Source organism: Molossus molossus, unplaced genomic scaffold, assembly GCF_014108415.1.
Source record: "Molossus molossus isolate mMolMol1 unplaced genomic scaffold, mMolMol1.p scaffold_m16_p_3, whole genome shotgun sequence".
In the NCBI taxonomy this organism is placed as follows: domain Eukaryota; kingdom Metazoa; phylum Chordata; class Mammalia; order Chiroptera; family Molossidae; genus Molossus; species Molossus molossus.
Window position 1 is genome coordinate 12,710,810 of NW_023425366.1, and position 11,724 is coordinate 12,722,533.

At 45.6% G+C, this 11,724-nt stretch overlaps 1 pseudogene; it reads right to left on the bottom strand.

The window, feature by feature from the left end:
* The window catches only part of LOC118641558, a 41,957-nt pseudogene extending 38,646 nt beyond the window's left edge, over positions 1-3,311 (bottom strand).
* Positions 3,312-11,724: the final 8,413 nt, after the last annotated feature.

Genomic DNA, 11,724 nt, shown 5'->3' on the forward strand with positions numbered 1-11,724 from the left:
TTCTATTATTAATCTCAATGCTTTTTAATGAGCATCCTCACAGATTTTCCCCTCTACACATTTTCTATAAAATATTTCCTTTTAATATAGCATTGAAAGTCTTATGGCACATTTAGAAAATAAGCATCAGAAAAGCCAATAGGGAGGAACAATAGACATCTATATTGTTACCCATTGTCATTTGTTTTTGTTTTTTATTCCATTGGTTTGTATCAGCAAAAGATAGCAATTGGTGCCATGCTATGCCAGAATTTTAATCAGCCCCAGAGTAGCTGATTGCATTACTGTGGTTTTAACTCCCACTGGCCTTTTCTCTAAATCTAATTACTGATTTTATGGTTCTCAACATTGATAATGATGAAAGCTTTTTTTCCTTCCTTTATGTTTTTCCCAGATACCTTGCCTGGTTCTACCAAAGCCATGACAATATCTTGGTAACTTTTGCAAACTAGTAATGCTATTTGTCAAGTTTACTAATGATATCCGCCGAGGCAATGACTTCAAATTTCATTTTCCAGAGTTCTCATCTGAAACAGATTTTAAATTCTTTCAACGTCAAGATTCTCAATATTTAAAATAAATGGTACCAGACAAAGTAGCTGTGTGGATGGCCACCAAAAATATATTACTCTCTTCCAATGTGGATATATACTGCTTAGCTCTCTTGGAAGTTTTGGGAAGAAATTTTGGTTTTGTTTGAATGTAATGGTGGAAGCAAAGAAAGGTTTCAGAAAGTAGACACTGTAGATATCAGATGCTTCCTAATGATTTATTATTCATTGGCATTTGATAATTCATCTTTACCCAATAGTATGTATTAGATAGGCTCTGCTGAACTCTCATCGCAAAACAAGTATAACTTGTAGAACTGAAAAGGCTAATTTGGTTGGGGTGTAGGTATTAGAGATTTTTTTTCCTCCAATTGTTGCCCTAACTGTGCCTTTCCCTTCTTTACCTGTATGTCAAGAAGCTACTACTGAATGGCCTGTGATAGCTCCAATTTATTCTACCAAGTACTCAGTTCCCTAACTAGGCACTTACTCATGTGAGTTGTGCAGAGTGAGTGACAGTGAGAAGCAGGAGTGGAGCATCCTTCATCTCTCGTTGGGCTAATGCCAACACAATCTCTCCATGAAAACAAAAATAAATGGATTTTAAAAGTTGTAAAGACCCTTCTAACCATCAAGAGATGAAGGATGCTCCGTTCCTGCTTCTTACTGGCACTCACCATGCGCAGCTCACACAATTGCCTAGTTAGGGAACTTTGAGTACTTGACAGAATAAATTGGAGCTATCACAGGCCATTCAGTGAAGCCTCAGTTTGAAAATGTTTGGCTTGCAGATCAATAACTCCTAAGACTGAAACAGCTCTGAAGAAAGTTATAATCTATGATCTATAAGGGTACTGTGACCCAGGAGACCTTAATGGACACGTAGAACGCTTGCCCGGTTATTCTGATCCCAGGGATTTAGCAGGGTACATGAAAAAGCTATTCTGGGCCCCCCTGGGCTCCTACAATCCATCATATTAAAATGGGGCCATGTATCTATGATGGATATATGTATAATTAATATTTAAAAGACAGTAAATGGACTATTGGTTTTGGTAGTACATTTTATTTTGGAATAGATCCATGCTTGTTTGGCTTAAAACACAAAGTTCTTCTCTTTCCAGGAGAATATGTTATATCCAGCTATTGATTTAATAAATATTGATGTGTGAGGCACTATATTAGAATATTCTCTCTATATATGTATCTCTACAAATGGATATATAGAGCATATTCACATAAACATTGACAGTTATTTTGCCTTGTGTAATCCCTTGAATTATTATCTCATACAGTTATTTGGTTCTTGTTTGGGTTTTAACTCCCCATCTAGGCTCTGAACTTCTCTTAGTTGGACTGTGGAGCAAAGTCTGCCTCCCTCAACTCATTACCCCTTAGCAGTAATTAGCACAGGGCTGCTGCTAGTGTCAAAGAAGCACAGGATTACATTTCTCCCCAAAACACACCTTTCCCACAGATTTTGAAGGTAATGTGTTGACACTACAGGGCACCGACAGAAAGACATTAAGAGAAAGGCGTACATACGACACCAACTTTCCTGCACCTAGAAGTTGCCTAGGGATCTTGACAAAGAGTAGCTTGAGAATCAAGAGACCTGGGGCAGGGCCTGAGATTCTGCATTAACGAGCTCCCAAGTGCACCACATTTGCCGGGGCCAAGGTTCTATGACACGGCCGCATCAGAGATCAGAGCCTTACAGGTGTAGACAAAGCAGTGAGAGCGCGCCCTCCCCGCCCCCAGCCATGACCGCTCTCCACTCCCACCCCAAGCTAGTCTGCCTGGGGTCGCATCTGCCTGGCCGGGGTGCCGGTTGCAGGACCCGCGAGGTGTCCCTTTGCCCGGAGTCTCGCCTCTGAGCCCGAGTCGGAGCGCAGCCGCCAGGTGAGCGCCGCAGGCGGAAGGCGCAACTCTCGTGGGACCTCTCCGGCCGCTCCCCCTGGGGACCTGGCAGACCGGTTTTACCTGTCCTCGTCCGGAGGAGACAATCGGAGGAGGCAGGCATCCTCGCCCGTCCCCCCTCCCACCCTCTAGCCTCTCTCCAGTTTGCTACCTGCCACTCCCCGCGCCGCAGAACGCGGGGACCCGGCACAGCAGCTGGTCGGCACCGGCTCCAGCGCCGTGTGTGAAACTGTTCAACCCCAAACACAAACACCAGCCACTGACATGTTTTAAGAAACGCCACAGTTGGATGACTGCGGAACGAAAACAGACCAAATGGGGAGGCAAGAAGGAAAGCAATTGGCCCGGCTGGGTTGGAGAAGCGGCTCGTGTTACACTCGCTTTGCCAGTTAGCGTCGTGGGCGTTTGTTGCTGTGTTAATTACAGTTCTTCCCCGAGTCGGAGGCGAGAACAGCCCTTGTGGAACGATTTCAAGTGGAACGTTCCACCAGCAGGAAAACAACTGCCTTCCTCCCCAGCTGGGCTGGGATTCCCACCAGGCAGCCCTGGGGCAGGATCCCCGGGGGGCTGCCCAGTGCGCCTGCTCATGCGCCCCGCAACGCCCGGCAGACACTCACCCTCCACTCCTGGGTGCAGCTCAGAACGGGCGGCGCACAGTGCCCAGGGCCCGTGCCCAGGTGCCAGGGCTGGCAGGGGCAGACGAAGGGTAGAGCTGTTGGCTTCTCCAGAGGGCACGCCTGGGCTGGGTGGGAGGGTGCACTTTTCAATGTTCCTGGTTTTCCCTAGTGTTTCGGGGAGCTCCAGGAGTGGAGATGCGGTGCAGGACACTGCCTGTTTCATCTTCGGATGGGCAGGATAATGGGGGGGAGGGTGGTGGTCCAGAAGGAATAGGGACAACGTGAGAAAATGCAGCAGGGTGGAAAGTACATGACCTTACAGACAAAATGACCTGGCTCTTAAACCCTGTCTCTGCTCATTAAATTATGTGACCTTTGGCAAATGGATACTTTTTCTGAGCCGCACCAGGCTTCTCTCACCTCACAAGATGGTCAAATGCTAACACTTAACCTGGTACTGACTGTGTTAGGGGACTCTTCTAAACACCCAGTCCTCACTCCTCACAACAACCTTATAAAGAAGTCCAGTACTTTTAAAATGGCCATTTCACAGATGGGAAGGCTAGGTCCTAGACATGTTAATGAATGTGCCCAAAGTCACACAGCTGATGAATGGTAGGGCTCCAAAATCCATACTCTCCCTAGGGTGCTACACTGCATGTTCAATGATAATATATATGTCAAGTACCTGGAAAATAGCAGGGTGGTAGCTATTATTGTTTCCATTACCATAGGAACATAAACATCAAACTGATCCTAGCTAAGATGTAATGGACTCATTATTGATTTACAAGAGAAATTGCAGAGGGGGTGAGGGTCCAGATTGTTATGGGAAATCCATCAAAGGCAGCTGGACAGGGATTGGAGAATAAGAATGTGGATCCCAGCTCAAACCCCATCAATGTGTCCACAGCCTAGACATGGATAATGACCTTCAAAAAAAAAAACCAGTTAGATAAAGCCATAGGGTCAGGATGGCTCAGTGAAAAGGGGTAAGAACCTGTGGGTCTATACTGAAGTCTCCTGTCACCGGCCTGCTGTGTATCACTCACTTAAACAGTACAAAAAATGTGAAGCTGTTGGTTTTCCTGCCATTTCGAAATGTTTTTCTACAGTGCTATTTGGGCCTCTTAAGAGTAAAATTCTTGGAATTGACTCAAAAACTGCAATCTAAAAGCCACGGTGTGTACTTGAAACTGCCATTTATGCACACTTAAGGCCTGGCACAGACGCCTGTGATAATATATGGGGAGTGTTTTGGAATGAAAGCACCAGGTAATGATATTTTAAAAGGACACCGTACATGTTTTAATTGTAATAATCTTCCTGAGAGAATTCTGTCACTAACAGGTGGCTTTCACTCAGAGTTCTGTGTCCTTGGGAAAGTGATTTTCAAAACAGATCATGGATGGGGTGGGAAAAGGTCAGGCCAGGAAGCAGTTGATGGTGAAAGTGGTACACTTACTGCCCATGAAGTGTTCTCGGGATAGTGCAAGGCAGACGTTCTGGTTCTACAGAGAGCAGCCTGTTTACTTTTCTAATTAATTAATTAATTAATTAATTAATTAATTAATTAATTTTTGTTACAGATGTTTCTCCTTTTCCCCCCACTGATTCCTCCCTCTCCCCCTCCCTACCCTGTCCCCAGCTTTGTTGTCCATGTCTGTTGTTCATGCACACATGCATATAAGTTCTGTGGTTTATCTCTCCCCCACAACCCCCTCTTCTGGGGATTGTCAATCTGTACCCCATTTCCACATCTCTGGGACACCGCATTCCTCACACTGTTATGTTCATTATATTCCACAAATTAGTGAGATCATGTGATATTTGTCTTTCTCTGTTTGGCTTGTTTCGCTTAGAATAATACTTTCCAGGTCCTTCCATGTCGTCTCAAAGGATAAGAGATCTTTCTTTCTTACAGCTGCATAGTACTCCATTGTGTATATATACCACTGCTTTTTTATCCATTCATCTACTGATGGACATTTGGGCTGTTTCTAGATCTTAGCTATTGTAAATAGTGCTGCTACAAACATGGGGGTACATATATTCTTTCTGATTGGTATTTCAGGCTTCTTAGGGTATATTCCTAGAAGTGGGATCACTAGGTCAAATGGCAGTTCAATTTTTAATCAAAACAGGCTGGTACTAGCATAAGAACAGGCATATAGACCAGTGGAACAGAACAAAGAACCCAGAAATGGACCCAAGACAATATGCTCAATTAATATTTGACAAAGGTGGCAAGAGCATACAGTGGAGTAAAGACAGCATCTTTAATAAATGGTGTTGGGCCCTGGCTGGTTTTGCTCAGTGGTTAGAGTGTTGACCTGTGGTCCACAGAGACCCAGGTTCAGTTCCCGCTAAGGGCGCGTACCTCGGTTGCAGTTTGTCCCCGGCCCTGGTTGGTCGTGCGGGTGGCGGCCACTTGATGTGTCACTTTCACATCGATGTTTCTCTCTCTCTTGCTCTTCCTCCCACTCTATCTGAACAAAAAATGGAAAAATGTCCTCGGGTGAGGATAAAAATAAATAAATAAATAAATAAATAAATAAATAAATAAATGGTGTTGGGAAAACTGGACAGCTACGTGCAAAATAATGAAACAAGACCATCAACTTAACACCATACACAAGAATAAACTTAAAATGGATAAAAGACTTAATGTGACTCATGAATCCATAAAAATCCTAGAAGAAAATGTAGGCAACAAAATTTCAGACATTATACGCAACATAATTTTCACTGATACATCACCTAAGGCAACAGAAATAAAGGAGAAAACGAACACATGGGACTACATCAAACTCAAAAGCTTCTGCACAGCAAAAGAAACAATCATCAAAATGGAAAGGCAACCCACTATATGGGAGAGCACAGTTGCAGATGATATATCAGATAAGGGGTTAATTTCCAATATACATAGAGTGCTCACACAACTCAACAAAAGGAAGACAAAGAACCCAATTACAAATGGGCAGAGGAACTAAATAGACACCTCTCTAAACAGGACATACAAATGGCCAAGAGACATATGAAGAAATGCTCAACATCACTAATCATCAGAGAGATGCAAATTAAAACAACAATGAAGTATAACCTCACACCTGTCAGAATGGCCGCCATCAACAAATCATCAAACAACAAGTGCTGGCGAGGGTGTGGACAAAAGGGGACTCTAGTGCACTGCTGGTGGGAATGCAGACTGGTACAGCCACTATGGAAAACACAATGGTGTTACCTCAAAAAATTAAAAATTTAGCCTGTTTACTTTTCTCCAGGCATTGCCCATTCATCAGAGCAATTGAGGGCTAGCTGGGAATTTGCAACCCTGGATTAGTTTCCTTGTGCTACCGTAAAAAATGATCACAGATATGGTGGTTTAAAACAACCAAATTCATCATCTAACAGTTGTGTAGGTTGGAAATGTGACACATCTCACTGGGTGAAAATCAGTGTCAGCCAGCTGGGTTCGTGTCCAGTCAGGAGGCTTTGTCATGTCACATAACATGTTCACGGGCTCTGAGAATCAAGTCGTGGACATCTTTGAGGGCTATTATTCTGCCTGCCTCACACCGCATTTGCTTTGGTGGCAGGTGTAATTCACAAAACGTATGATCAACACTTAATCTGTGACAGGTACTATTAGCGGGGACATGGACCTATGATTGAGTCCTGGCTCTGCCACTTACTAGTTATGTTATTTTGGGCCAGTTATATACCCTTTCTAACCCTTGATCACATCATCTGTAAAATGGGGGTGATAATAATACCTACCTTTTTGGATTATTGTTTGTTAAATTAAATGAGATAACGCTTGAGAAACACTTGGCGCAGTGCCGGGCAGGTGGTAAACACTAATGAATGTTTTGGTTATTACTATTAATGTGGCATGGGGATTGTAAAGGAGTGTAAAGTTGCCCTTGTGGAGTTTGGGGAGTAAGACAAACCCACACATGTTCTTGTGAAGTAAGACAACACACAGGAATAGATAGTGGAAAACAGAAAACAGTATCACATTTTAGTGCCAGTGGGCACCGCAGGCGGTAGAAGCTGCTGACTGAGGTGAGATGCCTTCAGTAGTCAGGAAAGGCAGGAGGCAGGAGGCAGGTCGCTGCTGGAAGCAGAAGGAAGATGGGTTTGGAGAGGCAGAGGAGGAAGTGTCAGGCACATGAGCACGGCAAGGTGACCATAAACAAGATTTACTTGTCTTACGGAATGGAGGGCTTGTGTAGGGGTGTTCATTCAGTCATTCATTTCCATTTGTTTCCAGAATGTTGAGGGGAAGAGTGGACTATGACACTCGAAGGGGTCAGACTGTGGAAGGCCTTGCACGCTTGGTTGTACAGGGAAGGTTTTCCCTGGCAACAGCAGGGAGCCCTGGAGTGTTGTAGAGCAGAGGTAGATTCATGGAGAAAGCAGTATTTAGAAAGGTTAATCTGAGAGCAGTGTGTGTAGATGGATTGGGGGGAGTGGGAGAAGAGTAGAGGGAGTCAATGGGAGGAAAAGGGGGACATCTGTAATATTTTCAACAATAAAGGTACATTTAAAAGAAAGAAAGAAAAGCGAATTCGAGAATAGTGTGTGTAGATGGATCGGTAGAGAGTCTGGAGAGAAGGCGACCTGTGGGGAGATGTTTTCAGGGGTCCAGATAGTGATGGCTGGAGAAGATGTCATGGCAACCAGCCTCAGAAAAGGGAATGCCTGCCAGGAGCACAGCACAGCAAGAACAAAGGGCCATGGTGAAACAGAGGGGAAGGATAAAGAAATTCCTGAGACTTTGGTGATGGCAATAATAGAAATCCGAATGAGTTCCATTAGAATTTTCTGTGTTTTGTTTAAGATGTTGGCAGGTCATCCGGTGGCATGTGTCCAGCAAGCCATTGGAAATGTGGACCTGGAATGTGAAAGAGAGGTCGTGCTGCATAATTAGGTTTGGAAGGTCCTCGGCCGAGAGGTGGCACCTGAAATCCTTGACTCCTGCCTTTCACGATCAACCCCTTTCAGTGCCCACACTGGTGGAGTCGTAGCAATATTCCCTTTCCTCATTCCATGTTTCCTTTTTTTGTGCCTTATATGGGGTGAATTGTGTCTCCCCGAAATTGATATTTTAAGTTCTATCCCCCGGTACCTTCAAAGGAGCAATATTTGGAGATACGGCCTTTAAAGAGACAATTAAGGTTAAATGAGGTCATTGTGGTGAGCCCTACTCCAATATGACTGGTGTCCTTATAGAAGGAGGAAATTAGGACAAAGACACATACAGAAGAAAGACCATGTGAAGACACAGGGAGAAGAGGGCCGTCTACAAGCCAAGGGGAAAGGCCTCAGAAGAAACCAACCCTGCAGACACCTGGATCTCAGACTTCTAAGCTCCAGAATCGTGAGAAAATACAGTTCTGTGGTTAAGCCACCCGGTCTGTGGTACTTTGTTGTGGCAGCCTTAGCAGACTAATACGCGTTGTCAGGGGCCATGTCCTTGTCTCAACACCCCATCGAGCAGAGGGCACTCCATGCTACCAGGGTACCCCACCGCTTACGCTTCACCAGGTTTGTTCCCTAGCCCCTCGTTATCTGGCTATGTCATGGGTGGTATTGAGTAGTTATCGGAAAGACTGTTCCCTGTGAGCTGGAAATAAGGTTATTTCCCCTGACAACAGTGCTCTGTCTCAGGAGCCTTTCCATGGTGGGGACGCTGGTGGAGAGGGAGTTGGTCAAAGACGCCCTTCTCAGCTTCCAGCTCACAGCTGTTGGTTGACTTTCGCCACCTGTTCCGAAGGCTGTCTCTGGCAATGGATCCCTCCATGTGCCGTCCTCTGAGAGCATGCTCAGAAGGAAATGTGTCCTTCCTCATTAGCAAGACAGGAAGATGCGATTTTATTGCACTTGTAATTCATGCAGTGTGGGATTAAAAAAAAAAATGTAGTAATGATTCTAAATCTCAGTTGGACCCTGTTTTTCAAAATGCAAAGTGCCGAGGGCTGAAGACCCAGCCGACACTCAAGGTGGCCCTCAGAGGAAACAGGGATATGGTCGCAGGCCGACCTGCAGAGAGCTCATCTACAGCAGGTAGAACATCCAGTGTCCAGAAAGTTCCTGTTAGTTCAACGGGACAGATTCCAAGTCCTTAGGCTCCTGTGACAGTGAAATATTCAGACCAGGACTGTGTCCTCGTGACTGCCGTGTTCATTAGAGCTGGCCTTCATGATGGATCGAGGCCATAATTATGAGGAAGGTGCTGATGAGCGGTCCTCCGTCTTCACAGAGGACAGAATGAGAGCAAGTGGGCTGTCCTGCCAGGAGCTGGGAGCCTGCGTCCGGGGACCTGAAGGTCTGCCTAGGTTATGCTCTTGCTCCCTCCTCTGGGCTCCCGTGGCACTGCGCTGCGTTTCCCGCACTGCCACAATGTCCCCACTGCGGGGTCACTGCCTGTTCCCCCCAACAGACCGGAACTCCCCAGAGGCAGGCTCCTGTCTCATCTACCACTGTCCCTCTGCCTCAGCCTCTAGTTGGCACTGGGTGAGCCCTCAGTGAATGGTAACTGACTCTTTGTCCTTTGAAAACTTTTTAGTGCCCTGGAGACTGTGTGTGTTTGTGTGTGTGTGTGTGTGTGTGTGTGTGTGAGAGAGAGAGAGAGAGAGAGAGAGAGAGAGAGAGAGAGAGAGAGGCGGAGGAGAATGAGCGAGAGACAGAACCATAAAAAATGACTCATAGAAATGACTCTGAAGGTTGGTTACTTTGGATAGCAAATAAATGTGTGAATAGTGTAGTTGAATAGCATATGTTGATGATTTAGACATAAGTATTGACTGACTAACAGAGGGCTGGAAAACACACGTTTGCTCAAGGAAGGCACGTGGCTTCATCTTTAGACATTTTTAAGAAAATAAATGACACACTTTTGAGATGGGGAGTGAGGAACCTGCCGAAGGCACATTTTCTCTGGACTTAAAGGGCAATTGGATCCGTGAAGCTGTATACTGGGTGGTCCATACAGCGGCCATTTATTGACTCCTACCATGTGTTAAGTGCTTTGTGTATGCTATTTTATTTAATTTTCACATACTTCTTCAGATGCATATCGTTTCCCTCCATTTTACAGATGGGGAAACTGAGGATCAGAGAGGTTCGCTTATTCATTTAGTCGACCATGTTTATTATGTTCATGCTGAACACTGTGCTGGGCTCTGGGATGCAACAATGACACATAGTCCTTGCCCTGATGGAGCTTACAACCCAGCACAAAAGAGCAACCGAGGGGTAAGAGAGATGGTTTCATACGGTGCTGCTGAAGGCTGTAGCAGGAGGCTGCCCGTTAGGAGCTTACAGCAGAGTGAGGTACCGAGGGGCAAACAGTCTACTGCAACGGGCTGGTTCTAAGCGCCCCACAGAGGGAGCTCTGTAAGCACAGGGTGCAGGAAGTGACGTCCAGCGGAGACCTGAAAGGTGAGTAGGAGCCGGCGGAGGAAGGGAAAGGAAAGTGTTTTCAGGAACAGAGTATGCAAAGTCTAGAGGTTAGAGCTAGCATAATTCTGGCTAGAATCTGGGTTTTGAGTGAGAAATGAGGCTGGATCCGAATTCTAAGAAAAAGCTTGGACTTGATCTTGGTGGCTTGAACACGGTAGGAGCAGGTTAAGTTACTTGTCCAGGTTTCACAATCAGAAAGTGGTACACGTGGGACTGGAACTGAGTTTCAGTCTAACTCTAAGGCTCACTTGTGGCCGGTGGCCTCCACTGTCAGGAAACATTCTACTAACGGGTGGAAGAAAAGGTGGAGACTCACGTGTGGCTTTCTGCCAATCACCTTCCTCCATGCCCAGCCCCCACAGCTTTTTCCATTTCAAGTTCCCTGGGCAGCAGCCCTAGAAGAGGGCGTGTCACAGCCCAGGAACAGGTGGCAGGTGCTGGCACCAAGGAGCAGTTCTATGACACTACATCTGCCTCCTGACTGCTTTCCACCCTTTTCCTGAAGTTGACATTTCGGTGCAGTACATACCTGTGCTGCCTCCAGGTGGTAGGGAACCTTCGGCTACCTCCCTAACATGAGAAGGACAAGCAGGGACCTGCCTAGTGAGAGGCAGGTGTTGGGTGGGGAGGAGACTCTGGTGTTCTTCCGCTGCCATTTCTGTTCTTTTGGGTGGACTTGAGGTACATATTCTTGTGGCTCTTCTGCATTGTTTTGCTGTATGTCTCCTCACGGGGTGGAGGGGGCAGGGGCTGCCATCAAGCCCATGTTTAACTCAGGCTACACACTATTATTTCATATTTTGTACCCCCAAATGTTAAAATACTTTCATGGTAAACAAAACGTTCTCAATAACTGCTCAAGAGACTGGGAAATAAGCTGGTTTTCTCCCTCTTTATATGTTCAGCAGGATGGCCGTCTGTTCTTTTTTTTTCTTTTAGGACAGCGTAATGGGGTGAGGGCACAGTCTGTCCCAGACTGAGTTCAAATCCTGATGCTGACACTTTCTAACGGGGTGACCTTGGGCAAATCACTTAGAACCTCTGTGCTCCCCATTCCTTATCTGTAGAAAAGAGATAATAATAGAATCTGTCTCATAGTGTGATGATAAAGATGGATCGTCTTAATTGGAAGGATGTCTGGCACATAGGAGTTACTTCACAAGTGT